The sequence below is a fragment of the Ipomoea triloba genome, chromosome 11 (genome assembly GCF_003576645.1).
Source record: "Ipomoea triloba cultivar NCNSP0323 chromosome 11, ASM357664v1".
NCBI classification, from domain to species: Eukaryota; Viridiplantae; Streptophyta; class Magnoliopsida; order Solanales; family Convolvulaceae; genus Ipomoea; species Ipomoea triloba.
Window position 1 is genome coordinate 13,482,505 of NC_044926.1, and position 7,191 is coordinate 13,489,695.

A 7,191-nucleotide genomic window follows, 5' to 3' on the forward strand; every position below is an offset into this window, starting at 1 on the left:
AAAAAAAATACACCTTGCAAATAATTTCACACCGGGAAATTTGATCTGATACTGAAGTCTGAATTGTCTTCAAAAGTTTTTATGTGAAGACAATTGAATAGAATTATTTTTCCAGATTGATCTTCTTCTTCACAAAAAGATGTTGGACTCCAATCTGTTTGCACAAAAGTGTTAAAAGCCTCTTGAATCTTCCTTGACTTAGATCTTGTTACCGGGCCACTCGAGACTTTTAATGGATCATTTATTTGTTGCATTCCGGTCTCATCAGCTATGAACAATTAAGGGTGAAGCCACATGTATTCTTTCTTCTATGTAAGAGGTTGAAGAACATGAAAGTGTTACATGATACAAGAAATTTTAGTGCAACTAAACAATTTGCTATGGGTCTTAGTGTTTTATGTCAAGCATGCATACACCGTATAGTAATTGAATGGTTTCATCATTCAACTGTAGTTGTACATAAATGTGTGAAGATAATGGTACGAACGCTTGCACACTTAGGGATTGATATCATTAGGCTCAAAAGTTGAGGACGTATTCAACAAGAAATCTTATGGAATACGAAATGGTATCCTTATTTCGAGGTATTGTTATTATTATTGTTGTTGTTGTTGTTAGTTGTTGTAATAATATTACAATCTTTATTGTAGAAATTTATAGGCGCCATTGATGGAACACATGTGGTAGCTTAGGCACCAACGTCAAAACAAAAGATGTATCATGGTAGAAATGACTCAATGTTAACCCAAAATGTCATGATCGTATGTTCACATGACATGATGTTTACTTACGTACACGCTGGATGGGAGGGAAGTGCAAATAATTTTTGCATATTTTTAGATGCAATTTCAAAACCTGATCATGGATTTCCTATTCCTTCCCAAGGTATGATATTTTTGTTTTTTAAAATGAAATGAATAAATTACTTTGTTGAAAATTATAAATAGGTTAATAATTATGTGCCTAAAATTTATATAGGTAATTACTATGTTGTCGATGTTAGTTATTGAAATATTATTGGGTTTTTGGCACCTTATCATGGGGAGAGCTATCATTTAAATAAATTTCGTAAATGAGGACGGATACAAAATAAGGAAGCTTTATTCAACTATCAACGCTTATCTTTGCGTAATGTCATAGAGAGGTGTTTTTGGATTACTAAAAGCAAGGTTCCTAATTCTTAAATACATTCATGGTTACCCGTTACGAACACAAATCCAAATTCTTATTGCTTGTTGTGCAATGCACAATGTTTTTTTTACAGATGCATGATGCTATGAATCAATTATTTACCGAATATGAATGGAAGACATGGAAATGCCTAGTAGTAGTGGAATTAGTGGTGGAAATGAACCTATAGAATTAGATACGTCACAACATGTTATGCATGAAGTTCGAGAAGATATAACAAATGCTATATAGGGGAATTGTGATCAATGATGTTCTTGATTTATAACCAAACTATGCATCAATTGGAATAATTAAAATTTATTTAGTAATATAATTATATTAACTTCCGATAGCTTTAAACATTTAGTAATAATTTATTGATTTTTTATTTAAAAATTGAATTTGTAAAATGAAATTAAAAAATTGGAGAAATGAAAGACTATAGAAATGGAGAATGAAAAATTGGTGAAATGTAGAAATGAAAAACTAGAAAAGGAAAAAACAGATAATTGAAGTAAGCGACCTCTATGGGGTCTGTTACCAAATTGGAAAAATTAAGAATTGGAGTGTAACATTTTCCATATGTTAAAGCTTATTAGGTGGTGCAAGTAATAGGCGGCCATTATGATGTGGTTTAAAAGAGAAGTAACGGAAATCGTTACTTAGCCTATAATGATGACATGTAGGCTATATATGCATGGTCCTCCCACTGCTCCTGATACAGTTCATACAACTACACCATCTAGTTCTTTAGGAGACAAGTGGTAGACAATCACTCTCAACCAAAGTTTCTACCTATGCAACAACTATGGCTGGAGATGCTCGATCCTATGGGTTCCGCTATCAGGTTAAATCATTTACAGTATATTATGATTGTATATTTTATTCTAACATGGAGAACTTGTTTAATAATTTTATTTTTCTAATTTTAATCTCATCTCCATTCTTCCACTTCTTATACAATTTTAGAGAATTGAGAATAGACATTTTCCGAATTGAGAGATGGAATAATGCGAGTGAACAATGAAATTTTACATGAGGTCATTGCAGTAGCGTTCTTTCTTATGTTTTCCCTATTGCCTCCAACCTTCTTTCTCCTCACCGCCTCTTTGTTTTTCTTTTCCCTGTCGCCTTCAGTCTTCTTTCTTCCCCATTACCTTCTTTCTTCTTCCAATTCTTCGCGTAGCAGCCTTCCATCACGTAGGAGTGTAGCAGCACTCCGTTAAACCACACATTCACTCCGATGAGCCTACATTCTCCAGTGAACCTTTTATCTCGACAACTGAACACGGACACTCTAAAATTTTTGGTAGGATCTTATCCAAGTCCACAAATAATTAAATAAAGCTATTTTTACTTATTTTGATGAATATTATCTCATTTCTCTTTTACTATAATAATTGATAATTGATGAATGTTCTAGTATAATTTCATTTTGAGGTTCTGATTGTAGAACCTCAAATTGAAGTGGCTCTCACAAAACCACTTTTTAAGGTTCTGACTGTAGAACCTTGAAATGAGGTTATGATTTTAGAACCTCATTTTGAGGTTCCAGAAGAACCTCATTATGAGGTTCTGATTGTAGAACCTCAAATTGATGTTCTATAGTTTTAATTGTAGAACCTCAATTTGAAGTTCCGCATTAGAACCTCAAACTGTTTCGTATTCGTGATTTTTATGAATATTTTTTGAAAAATTCAGGAAAATTGTAGATGAGTAACTCATGGAATACGCATGACGAAAATGAAAAGTGGTAGGATAGTACCCTGATTGTTTCCTTTTTTGTTTATATTTTATACGATAGGATAAAACGACACCCTAATGCACATGTTTTTAAGTCCTCTACCTGGAATGAAATCAATTAAGACAGGATGCTGTGTAGAAACTCTACACACACACATGTAAGTAATACATGGGAAAATTATTATTTGGAGACCTTACAAGATGCTATGAACAATTAAGGGTGAAGCTACATGTATTCTTTCTTCTATGTAAGAGGTTGAAGAACATGGGAGTGTTACATGATACAAGAAATGTTAGTGCAACAGAACAATTGGCTATAGGTACATCTTAATGTTGTATGCCAAGCATGCACACATCGTATAGTAGCTGAAAGGTTTCGTCATTCGACTATAGTTGTACATAAATGTGTGAAGATAACAGTACGAGCGCTTGTACACTTAGGGAATGATATGATTAGGCCAAAAAATTGAGGACCTATTCAACAAGAAATCTTACGAAATACAAAGGTATCCTTATTTCGAGGTATTATTATTATTGTTGTTGTTGTTGTTGTTGTCAGTTGTTGTAATATTATTACAATCTTTATTCTAGAAATGTATAGTCGCCATTAATGATGGAACACATGTGGCAGATTGGGCACCAACATGAAAACAAAAGATGTATTTTGGTAGAAAGGGCTTAATTTTGTCCCAAAATGTCATGGTCGTTTGTTCACATAATATGATGTTTACTTACATACACGCAGGATAGGAGGGAAGTGCAAATGATTTTTTCATCTTTTTAATGCAATTTCAAAACCTGAATATAGATTTCCTAGTTCTTCCCAATGTATGATATTGTTTTTTTTTTTTTTTTTTTAAATGAAATGGCTAAATTCCTTTATTGAAAAGTATAAATAGGTTATTAATTATGTACATAACATTTAGAGTCATTTCCATTTTTGGTCATATTGTTATTAGGGCATTGCCAATTTTAGTCCACTTCATTAATTTTTGCTACATTGCGGCCAGTCTTATTTAGTCCTTGCCACTTTTAGTCCACCGTTAAAATTTTCATCAAATAACCGTCCAAAACAAGGGTATTTTGATCTTTTCATGCTTTGATCATCTCCTTTACCCTTTGTAGTGGTTTTCCTTACATATTTTCATCCAATGAAGAGGTCCGGTAAAAGCCATGGCTTTGTAATGTGGCTCACATAGCTTTCGTCGAACCTCTTCAATGGATGAAAATGTGTAAGGAAAACCACTGCAAAGGGTCAAGGAGATTACCAAAACATGAAAATACAAAAAATACCCCTACTTTGGACGGCAAGTTGACAAAAATTTTAATGGTGGACTAAAAGTGGCAAGGACTAAATAAGACTGGCCGCAATGTGGCAAAAATTAATGAAGTGGACTAAAATTGGCAATGCCCCAATAACAGTAGGACCAAAAATGGAAATGACTCTAACATTTATATAGGTAATTAGTATAAATAGGTTATTAATTGTGTACATAACATTTATATAGGTAATTACTATGTTGTCGATGCCAGCTATCAAAATACTCATGGGTTTTTGGCACCTTATCATGGGGAGAGCTATCATTTAAATGAATTCCATAGATGAGGACGTATACGAAATAAGCAAGCTCTGTTCAACTATTGACGCTCGTCCTTGCGTAATGTCATAGAGAGGTATTTTTGGATTACTAAAAGCGAGGTTCCCAATTCTTAAATACATTCATGGTTAACCGTTGCGAAGACAAATCCAAATTAATATTGCTTGTTGTGCAATGCACAATTTTATATGGATGAATGATGCTATGAATCAATTATTAACGAATATGAAAGGGAAGACATGGAAATGTCTAGTAGTAGTGGAGTTAGTGGTGGAAATGAACTTATAGAATTAGATATGTCACAACATGTTATGCATGAAGTTCGAGAAGACATAACAAATGCTATATGAGGGGATTGTAATCACTGATGTTCTTGTTTTGTAACCAAACTATGTATTAATTGGAATAATTACAATTTATTTAGTAATATACTTATGTTAACTTTCGTTAGCTTTACACATTTAGTAATAATTTATTGATATTTATTTAAAAATTGAATTTGTAAAATGAAATTAAAAAATTGGAGAAATATGAAAAGTTGTAGAAATGGAGAATGAAAAATTTGAGAAATGGAAAACTAGAAAAGAAAAAAATAGAGAAATGAAGTAAACAACTCATATGGGGTCTGTTACCAAATTGGAAAAATTGAGAATCGGAGAACTTGTTTACTAAATTTATTTTTCTAATTTTAATCTCATCTCCAGTCTTCCCCCTCTTATACAATTTTGGAGAATTGTGAATAGACATTTTCCAAATTGAGAGATGTAATAACGCAGGTGAACAATGTAATTTTACACGAGGTCATTTATTCGAACTAGCTTTCCTATTGCCTTCATCCTTCTTTCTCTCCATCACCTCCTTCTTTCTTTTCTTTTCCCCATCGCCTTCAATCTTCTTTCTTCCCGATTGCCTTCTTTCTTTTTCCAATCGTTTGTGTAGCAGCCTTCCTTCACGTACAACAAAGAGGAGTGTAGTAGCACTTTGTTAAGCCGCACAATCACTCCGTTGAGGCTACATTCTCCGGCTGGCGGCTTTCAGGATCTTTAGCAGAAAGCTGCAGGAAACCGCTCCCTTTTCTGTTGGCAATTGGATGATAATTGACTCCAATACAAGCCTGCATTTTGACAATATAGAATATAATCAGGGTTTGAATCTTTTCTAATCTTGGTAAAAGATGAGGAAGAAGATTGACGGATAGGAGATGCTTGAGACGAGGCAGACACAGTGTCATCTAAAGAATGTGGCGGGACGGGAGGTATTTGAACGCGGAGCGGGGCAGCATTAAAAATGATAAGAGGAGTAGAAGTATCTGTTGAAGATTTCGTGTGGGTCAAACCATTGGTAGAGAGAGTAGAAAATGGGAAAGCATGACTAACAAAACGAACATGTCGGGACACATATATAGGACCAGTGACAGGGTCTAAGCATTTATAGGCAGACTGTCTCAAAGAGTACCCAAGAAACACACAAGCAATGGATTTGGGATCTAATATAGTACGCATGTAAGGACGAGGAAAACAAACGCAACCAAGAGGTTGAAGTTTAGTGTAATTGGGATACCGTTGAAATAATTTTTGGTACGGAGTTAAATTATTAAGCACATGCGTAGGTAATCGATTAATTAGATAAACAGTTGCTTGAAAAGCATGCACCCAATATGACACAGGTAAAGATGCAAAATGAAGTAAAGACATGCCAGTTTCTACAATATGCCTATGACGCCTTTCGGCAGATCCATTATGCTTTGGAGTGTGTGGTGGAGTAGTAAAATGAGAAATGCCATATTTATTGAGCATGGGTACTAGCTTTTTGTACTCCCCCCATTATCAGAAAAGATAGAAATAATATTTTGACCCAAAAAGTTTTCAACTAGCTGCTTAAATTGTGGAAAAACGCTATAAACTTCTGATTTGCGCTTAAGCGGATAAAGCCATATATACTTAGTGAAATGATCCACAAAGAGAAGATAATAGCTATAACCATCAATTGAGACATGTGTAGTGCCCCAAACGTCTGTGTAAAGAAGCTCCAAAGGTTTAGAACTAACCATTGAGTTAAACGAAAATGGTAACTTATGACTTTTATTAACATTGCAAGAGGTACAATAATGATTATAAGCAGAGTTAGGATCAAAGGGCAACTTATTGGAGTGTAGAATAGATATCAGGATTTTATTGGAAGGATGACCCAGCTTATGATGCCAATCTGACACAGAAACCATGTTGGTAACATTAACCTGCGGTTGACACGATAAAGGGAAGCAGTAGACATCATGCACGGTCTCCCCTCGCATGAGATGTGCTCCCGTGGAGAGATCTTTCACAACAAAATAGGAATAAAAAAATTCAACAGAAACTCTATTAGATTTGCATAATTTAGAGATAGAGACTAAATTTTTTTGTAAACTAGGGACGCAGAGGACATTAGCCAGAGAAAGTTTGCAACTTGGAGTAGAAAGAAAGGTATTACCGGTATGTGAAATGTTTAAAGTGTTACCATCCCCTAGCATGATCTCGTCAGGACCAGAATAATCCTCAAAGGATTGTAAAGAGGAAGGAGTACAGATATGTTATTTTCCTTCAAAAATTTGGCCAATTTCTGGCAAAAGCGGGTATCATGTCCGGGATAATCACAAAATTTGCAATAGCGCATAGATCCTGAATTATTCAAAGTAGGACCA